Source organism: Dermacentor albipictus, chromosome 9, assembly GCF_038994185.2.
Source record: "Dermacentor albipictus isolate Rhodes 1998 colony chromosome 9, USDA_Dalb.pri_finalv2, whole genome shotgun sequence".
Classification (NCBI taxonomy): Eukaryota; Metazoa; Arthropoda; class Arachnida; order Ixodida; family Ixodidae; genus Dermacentor; species Dermacentor albipictus.
Genome location: NC_091829.1, coordinates 111,610,903 through 111,620,103, shown reverse-complemented (window position 1 = coordinate 111,620,103; position 9,201 = coordinate 111,610,903). Strand labels below are relative to the sequence as shown.

Sequence of the window (9,201 nt, the reverse complement as noted above, 5' to 3'; positions counted from 1 at the left end):
GCACTACTACGTGATTGAATGACTACTCCGCTGTACTCCGCATTCGCTGTTCGCTATGTTTTACTTGGGTGTTGCGCTCTAGATTTTATCGTAAAGTAATCGTGCAAGGCCCAGCGCCGTTCACGAATAATGTCGCCGAGAAGACAATTCGGAAATTACTTATGGGACCCGTCCATCGACGTGCCCATACGCTCAAAATAGGTTCAAAAACGTTCATCAGTCGGTGCTTCGTCTGCCGCGTTGGACAGTGAACTGGGTTCTACTGATGAAAGTGAACAGAATTTCTGCGAAAACGAAGCAGACGCTGACGCAGGCCACATCGCACCATTCCCTTCAATTGACGCTGCAACTGAAGACTGTCATCCATTGGAAAGCACGCATGAAACCTTGTCTACCTCGTCGTCTGAGAGCAGCGAATCGGAATGTGACGCTGATTGCGCTGACGTGTATCCTGACCCCGGCGAGCAGCATTTTCCGAGAGGCTGGAAGGATGACTTGGTAAGCGTTGTGGTGTCAGGCGTAATTTCCAGATATTATTTTGTTGCTGTGACGTCTTATTTTGCCCCGCTGTAACGCCTGCCGCAGGTTATCTCCTGAAGCTTATGCAGCGTAGTGACCGAGTCATATAGTGAAAATATTGACGTGATGGAATGAATTAAGTAGGGAGCGTACCGATGCGATCATTGCTCGCAGCAGTTATTTCTCCCAATTAAGGAGAAAACCACGCTGTTAAATTCATATTACTGATGTAAACACAGTTTACATCAGTAAACTATGTTTACTGATGGTAAAGCATTAGTAAACCGGTGCTGGTAAAGTGGAGCTGAGGCAGGAACAGAGCACCGCAGAGCCTTAGAATACGTAATGTGCTGATGGAATTTCCTAGGGTTTTCCTTTAACGTTCAGGCGTTATCTTGGCGCCTGTTCTAGCATATATACATAATGCGCGCGTGCGTGCGTTCGTGTGTGTGTGTGTGTGTGTGTGCGCGCGCGCGCGTAATTTTGTCGTGTTGTGGCCAAAGCCTGCTTTTTTGGGGGTTGTTTGTAAATGAAGCCCTCAAATCTTCCTTGAACATCTGTCGTTATTTAATAGTACTCCAAAAGTACATGTTAAAAATATCTGCTGTCCCGAAGCACACATTTCATGGCAAGACAGTGCTTAGTCTCACTGTGCTGCATGTACCATGGCTGCTTTAAAGAGGTTTCTTTGGTGGCCATCTGGTGTTCACCATGCACAGTTGGCATCTGCATTATTTCGAGGCAGGTTCACAAAGTAAAAGGGGTAGCTTAAAATGGTGCATTAAAGTTAGTTGCCAGGTTAAGTAACATGTTAGCCAGTATAAACTCAGTGCCACAAGATAACTCATGAAGCCCTTATCATGGCAGGACTTTCTGTCCAATTTACTGTGCAGGTAACAAAACAGGCATCTACAAGTGTATGATTGTAATGTTGTACTTTTTCTAACACCACCATTGTTTGCTACCATTCCTCTCTGCTTAGGATGAAGACCTGTTTCCTGGAGCCAAGCTTACGAAAGCCGAAAGCCTCTTAATGGTCATGGCCCACAGCTTGCGCCATGGCTGCTCAAAAGAAGCCACCGATAGCTTAGTGCAGCTTCTCAGAGCTCACTTGCCAGAAGGTGTCGCGTACCCAACATCAAAGTATACTTCTTTTTTGACACTTTGCCGGATCCGAAAAGCAGTATGCTAAGCACTTATACTGTAGTGTGTGCTCTGGGTATATTGGTGAACTACCAGAATTACCAGGAAATGATGTGGTTGGCAGTCAGTGCAATGTGAACTATGCGAGTGGCAGCTTACTGAAAAGCTCATCATTTTTTCTTGTAATGGATCTGAAGGGCCAAATTCCAGATGTGTTAGAATCGGGAAAGCTGCAATGCAGTAGAACAGGCACTTCCTTTGTGTGTGTGTGACATCACAAAAAGCTATCAGTACAAGTTGCCTGTGACTTCGAATGACATTACATTGACATTGAATACTGACGGTGTGCCCCTTTTCGAAAGTTCTGATGCGAGCATGTGGTCTCTTCTTTTGATGATTAGTGAACTGCCATGCAAAGAATGTGCACAGACTCTTTTGTTGTCTGGGCTGTGGTTTGGCACAGAGAGGCCATCAATGAACTCTTTTTTGATACAGTTTGTGAAAAGAATGAATGAAATATCATCCACTGGAGTTGTTTGGAGGGACAGCAGGGGTGTATCGCACACGTCAAAGACATTTCCTGGTCCCCGTACAGTAGACAGCGTTTCCAAATGTGAACTAACTAGTATGACACAATTCAACAGTGCTTATGGTTGTGCATCGTGTGAGGACTCTGGGCAGGTTGTTTCAAAAGGAAATGGGTTTTGTCGTGTGAAATGGGTTTTGTCGTGTGTGTCTGCCAAGTGGTTCTGCAAACAAGCTCAGAACACGAGCCATTTTTGTGCCATGCACAAAAGGTCGTGCAGGCCCCTAGTTGTGGCATCAAAGTAGCAAGTGTGCTGACACTTCTTTCATTTTTTTTTCATTTAGTGAGGCCTTTGTAGTACACTACGTGCATGCCGTTTGTTCTGGTTTTGTTCGGGCAACAATGTTTATGTGGCTGAAGTCCAGACAGTGCCACCGATTTTATCTATGCCGACATCTTCCTGATGCAGACAAATGTCTTCTGAGCCTCGCCCCCATATGGGAGCTCACGAGGCTGCCAAGGTCTTTAAAGGACATAAAGGAGTGGAAAGCTGCCGGTTGGAGGAATCGGCTGCTGTTTTGTTCCCCAGTCACATTAATAGGACGCATTCTAGAAAGACAGTACAACCATTAGTTGAAATTTTTTGTGATCATGCATTACCTTCTTGACCCTTGCATCTGCATTCAGGAGCTTGCTACAGTTAGGAGAAAGATGAAGTTTCTTCTTGAGTACCAGGAATTGTACGGTATCAAGTACGTGACATATAATGCTCTCCTCTTTTGCATGTTGTCGACAGTGCCGTAAACTGGGGTCCTTTGTGGAGTCACCGTCTTTTTCGATTTGAATTTATGAATGGTACACTTAGACGCTAAGTCAATGGCATCAGATATCCACAATTTCAGATTGCCAACTGTAGCTGGCAAAATTAGATGTTTGCGTAATATTTTGTTTGAGATAAGTGAGTGATAGTTGTCCAAATGGCATGGCGAAGTAACATTTTCCTTAAACTACATAATAAAAGATGAGTAATATGAGATGCCATCAAAGGGCTTTAGACTTGCTTTAGCTATTCGCTGTCTGGAAGTTGCTCACAAGACCTTACAGTCACTTTCATCGCTTGTTACAAAATGAATACTGCAGCTGCATTTTGATTTTCCAACACCATAGAAAATGTTACATTACCTTGCAACAGAGCTCAGTTTTGTTGGAAAGCTCTATGGACTCTTTTGAATTAAGCACATCCTATTTAACCACGCTTGCTTTTGTTAAGTTATTACGTGATGTTGTGCCACATTTTTATGCTTTGTTATGATGTGTGCTGTGAGCAAAAGTGATATATACAGATTTTTTTCATGTATAGTATGCTTTTGTACACTTTTGCGATGCCTGTAAATAATAAAGAGCATTATATGTCTGGTTCCTTGAGTAATCGCTGCGTGGGGGAGTAGCACACAGGTTCACGAGTGGCCCCTCATATTATCACAAGCAATACATTGGAATCATGGGGTGGCACAGAACATGCGTTTCATTTTCTCTTCATTTGCTTATCCACGTCTGCAAATCTGAAAATTGGTGCAGCAACACTGTGTGGCCAACAGCAGTCATCATTTGCATGCTAGATCTAACTTGCAAAATATAGGTCTATTGGGTAATATATTATAAGTCCAAACAGTGTGACATATTTCAAATTAGCTTTTTCCTATGAGGACAAAAACACGTTTCTTATTCAACAATCACTTAGTGAAATAGCTAGGGTAATTGAAATGTACACTTGCAGCATGCTAACAAACATCATTAAACAGCATTGCACTTGTATCAATACAAGCAGGGGGCTTGTAAATCTGCATATAGACACTTGCATTTAATAAGAAACAAGCAGTGCAATAGAGTGAGAGGTGTATTTTCTTTCATATTGTAGCAGACGGCTATCCTGACTCCTTTAGGATAGGATGCATACTCATACTGTAACGAGTGTGACCTAGCTGATCCTCGGGCAACAATCACGATGGTTGTCAGTAATTTGCAGATAGTTGCTGTTGCCTTGTTGCAGTGTGCCTGTACTCTATCCTAATTTACACCTCTGGAATATTAAGAAAACATGGATGCCTGTTGAGAAAATGTAGAGCAGAAAAACATGGACAGACAAAAGAAACTAGATGACAAACAAGCATTCGTATCATTCTTTCTGTCTGTGTTTTCTCCGCTCAGTTTGTCAACATGTGGAACAACAAGCCCAAACAGCCACAAGCTGAAGAACGCCTGGCTTTCGTCATTCCATCTAATACCTGGTGTCACAGAGCCACTTTCGATTGCAATCAAGCCTGATATGGAACAAATTTGATTGCAATTGACAGTGACAGTTGATAACACTGTCCAATTAAGTGATCCTCATGGAGTTTCAGGTGTTGCAGGTCCAAGGGACTTGTCAAATTTGTCTAATGTGCTGTAAAAATTTCAACATAAAACATTTTTTAAAGGAAAATATTTCGTTTGTCATTGTGAATAGGGCCGTTATCATCAGCTGATTGTATGACACTGTTCTCGATATAATCTTGCTCCTCATTATTATTCGCTCTATTATGCTATTCCTTCATTCTCTCAGTTTTCTGTTTCATTTCTATATTTATGATTTCAGTAGTCTTCAGTATGTAAACAATTGTCCTAAAAAAATTCAATGCTACTTATAGTGCTTGGATCCACACTAACCTTTGGCTAAGCATCGAGACACTGTATCAAACAAATGGTAGTCAGCCTATGATCGCGATAAAGAGGCTCGAACGCGATGCGCGTATTACTGATCCTAATGGAGCAAGATCACGATCGAAAGTGACCATGTGGTACCGGTGTAATCGCAACGTGAAAATACAACGAGAAATCAATTGGAAAGCATTCAACGGAAAAATCATTGGCAGTGCACAACGGAAATTCCGTTGAACTCTCGTTGTGGTGAGTCAACTGGTGTTGAAATTCCATGTACTTTGACTTGACTCAATTATAGTACAACAAATCGGCAATGGAAATTCAACACCCATTTTCGTAAGGGTTACACCAAGTGCACTTAATCTGAACGCCAGCGGTCTGCGCAGGTCAACGTGCAACCCACGGGGTGTTGCCAATTTAACGGTGGCACAGATGATGACAAGGCCATGGCGAGCACTGGCGGCTGGCACGCGATTAGTAGAGCATCAGCCTTACTGCGGTTGTCTTTTGTTCTCTCCCCCAGTTACCACAACCCTCCTTTCCCTCCCGACCAAGAAGTGGCGTCATCATAGAAGCACTGCTCTTTTCCGTCAAGAGCCGCAAACAGCAGTTGGAAGACACCGGGGAGAAGGGCGAAATCAGCAGCTATGGGTGCTGCTATGCTGACGAGTGAGCAGTTTTCTTTTGCTTTGAACCAATATGACAGAGGTCGCTTTCCTGCATGTCGATGAATTGCTCCTAAAATTCTGAAGATGCGCTATTTACTTACCACCATCAGCTATTAGGCCGCGATGAGGTCGTGAGTGCAGTAGATAATGAGTATTGGCTGTTTTACAACGGCTGAAGAGAATTTGTGTGAGCATCGCATACGTGATGCAAAGACCTGGGATCGTTCCCCAGCGGCGGCAACTTGTTTTTCATACACTTTCATTGCCAATATTTTATAATTTCTAGATTTCAATTAGAAAGTGCAAGCATATTCCCCTTTGTTTTCCTTGTTGTCTTTTTTGTTGGCTTCTCATAATATGATTAATGAAACCGAGACCCTCGGTTAACACGCTTTCTTCTCTTTCTTGCATAATGAGGATTTCGAATCTGTGGATCTCGAAGGTAGCATGTGTGGGTTTATTGACCGGTTGCCTTCACACAAGAAGATCACGTTCTCGTGACGTTTGCGGCAGAAAGGACTTTCCACATCCACTGCCAATGTCTGTGAGTGAAGGCGCTGCCTAACACTCCCGGGTAATTTTAATAAAACACATAAATACCCAGCCAAATGCATGGTTGAACCACACCACGGTAGAGCAATTGCTTAGAGCATCGCACGCGTAATGTGAAGGCTGTGGAATCGTTCGCCACATGCGGCAAGTTGTTTTTTCAACCACGTGTGTTTCGATTAATTTATCGTTTCCTTATTTTATTTATTAGGCACAAGTAATTTTCCCTATATTGTTCTTGGTGACAGGGTTTGTTGGCTTCTCATGATATGATCATTATAAACCGAGACTCTCGGTTAACCCCCTTTCTCCTCGTTTGTCAGATTTGTGTACTTATGTCGTAGGGCATGGGCAGGATAGGAAATGGCCATGGGCGTGCCATGTAATGAGGAGGGTAGATAGCCGATGGACATTAAGGGTTACGGACTGGATTAAAGGGGAAGGGAAGCGTAGCCGGGGACGGCAGAAAGTTAGGTGAGTGGATGAGATGAAGAAGTTTGCAGGGACAACATGGCCACAATTAGTACATCACTGGGGTAGTTTGAGAAGTATGGGAGAGGCCTTTGCCCTGCAGTGGGCGTAACCAGGCTGATGATGATGATGTTGTGTTAGGGCATGCAAAGAAAACCAAGTTTTTTTTGCTGTCTGCACATGTAAGTGATTTTCATCCAACCTCAGCCTGCTATTTAACTAACATACAATCACTTTCTACTCATGTATATAGCTTTAAATTATTGGACTGGGTTGGTTATAATTCGTGGCCCCCCACTCACAGCACACACGCACACGCACACACACACTCACACACACGGAATATATATATATATATATATATATATATATATATATATATATATATATATATATATATATATATATATATATATATATATATATATATATATATATATATATATATATATTCGGAACGAGTTTATCGATTCGTGTAAGTGAGTGTACTATTACTGTAATATATTTAAACAAGTACGCGCATCTTGACACATTGTTTCCTGGCTGGTTTGCCAGTTCATGACTTACACAATTACACTTGCCTACACTTGCCTCCCATCTCAACCCATCTCAATATTGAAAACGGCTCTAGGGCGCCTAAACATTTATTTGTCGTTGTTCGTCCTTATATGTCCTTATGGAAGAAAGTGCTAATTCTTAAGACTGTACAGGCTCCTTTTTCATGTTCCTTGTTTCTTTTGTTCAACTTGATTTAGGAGTTGCATTGTTTCATATGATGCAGTATCGTTACTTTTTTTTCTGCTGACGCCTAGTGTATGATTTACATTCTTTTATGAGCACCAGCTTTAGTGACGCGGGTTTGCCACTCCCACTCATCGCAAAACTAAACAAAACATAGGCATGTCGTGACAAAACTAAGATTTATAACATCGTACTAAAGCATGGCACACACACGCCTCATGGTCTGTGTTGTGTGCCATAAGCATACGGAGATTTTCTTTCTTTGCCAGAATTGTCATTTTCATATTGATAAATTCAGTCAGGCTGTTCGATAACATTTGATTTGATACCCAGCACTTCTATTATTTCATGCGTGGTGTCCACGCGTATCTGCGTTTTTGCAAAAAATTGATTGCTGGACTAGTTAGCGAGTGACAACATAAGTACCGCGGCTGTCTGAGTATTGCAATTCTCGAAGCAACGCAGCAACTGCAAAAGGAGCCATAGTTTGAAGTCTGCGGAGTTATTTTCAACTTCTAGGGCTCTTTGACGTGGACCCGAAGCACGGTACAGTAAGAGTGCTCTTAGCATAGCTCCTTTTTCTTAAATTGCAGTAGCTGGGGTTGAGACGCGGGATAAAGTTAGTCTCAATAGAACAAATTACACCCATCTCCATATTAATAGCATGCTTCAAAAGTTTATATGTCGTTGTTGGTCGAAGAGAGGAACTAAACTTTAAACTCACCGTCTCAACAAGGTGCCATATTGGTCATATTTCTTCTTGCATCAACCTCGCGTCTGTTGTTGTTGTCGCTGTCGCTGTTGTTGTTGTTGTTGTTGTTGTTGGCGTCGTTGTCGTTCTTGCTCTTGTTGGCGCCTGAGCTGCTCCTGATATTGCCTTGCTTGTTGACCCGACATAGCGTTGCTACTGCCGGCTGCAGCTCCTGGCCTTCGACTACCACCACACGACCACCCTGTCCAGGTTGGCCAAGGAATGGGACTTGCTAATGCCGACGGTGGAATCGCTTTCTCATTTAACGAAATAAAGGCTATGAAAATAAGAGCAGTTCCTAAGATATAAACCTTCACCATGCTGATTAACACATGCACGGTCGCGTGCTTTTTCTTGCGTTGAAAATCCTTTATATACATGTTCACACAGAGGCTGAAAAAAAAAAACTATCATGGCAATTTCTTGACGGCCCGACAGCACTATAATGTGTAGGGTTCACATCTGTACGCAAGCGTTGCAGTTCAATTCCATTTGTTTCCCTTATTTTTTAGGGCTTCACATCTTTTGTGACCCCAGGAGCGCACGACAATGAGTTATTCTACGTTGTGCGTATTGCACCCTTCTTGTAGAAATGGAAACGTCAGCTTTTAAAGAAGGCGGTGAGCCTTGGATTTGTATTTCTTTGCCTATCAGAACTACTATTTCTTAGAAAGCATTTAAAAGTACCATTTCTTAGAAAGCTTTTAAAAAAAAGTTCACTTCAATATGCAGAGAAGGCTGAATTCACCCCTAATCTTACCTGTAAGTATATTTATCAGGTGCACTCGTTGAATTTGCACTTTTTAATGCGCTAGCATTCTTTGCGTATAATACGCACTTGTCGGTGGCTATCTACCTGGTTGTATCTAACCATTATGCCGCCTATATGGGTCACGGGGTAATTCGTGCTCGGATGGGTAGCACATCGGACTGCTGTGCTGAGTAACAGGCTTTTAACCTTTAACTTTTAAGCTTTAACCCTTTCAGCCCTGAAATATTTTAACGTGCAAAACGTATTTTCATAGTTTTCTATGAATTTACTGCCCCCAAATATTTAATATATACGTTGTAGCTCCTCAGTATAATATATGGTGTTATGTCCTATATATAGACACCAGGGCTTAGTGGTTGTA

The 9,201-nt window shown here is 42.3% G+C and overlaps 1 long non-coding RNA gene across 1 annotated transcript in view; it reads right to left on the bottom strand.

Annotated features, from left to right (window-relative positions):
• LOC135919448 (uncharacterized) overlaps positions 1 to 8,226 on the bottom strand; it is a 93,069-nt gene extending 84,843 nt beyond the window's left edge. Inside the window, exon 1 of the long non-coding RNA XR_010569965.2 lies at positions 8,042 to 8,226. This is a non-coding gene — a long non-coding RNA (uncharacterized lncRNA). The remainder of the gene's footprint in view (positions 1 to 8,041) is intronic.
• Positions 8,227 to 9,201: the final 975 nt, after the last annotated feature.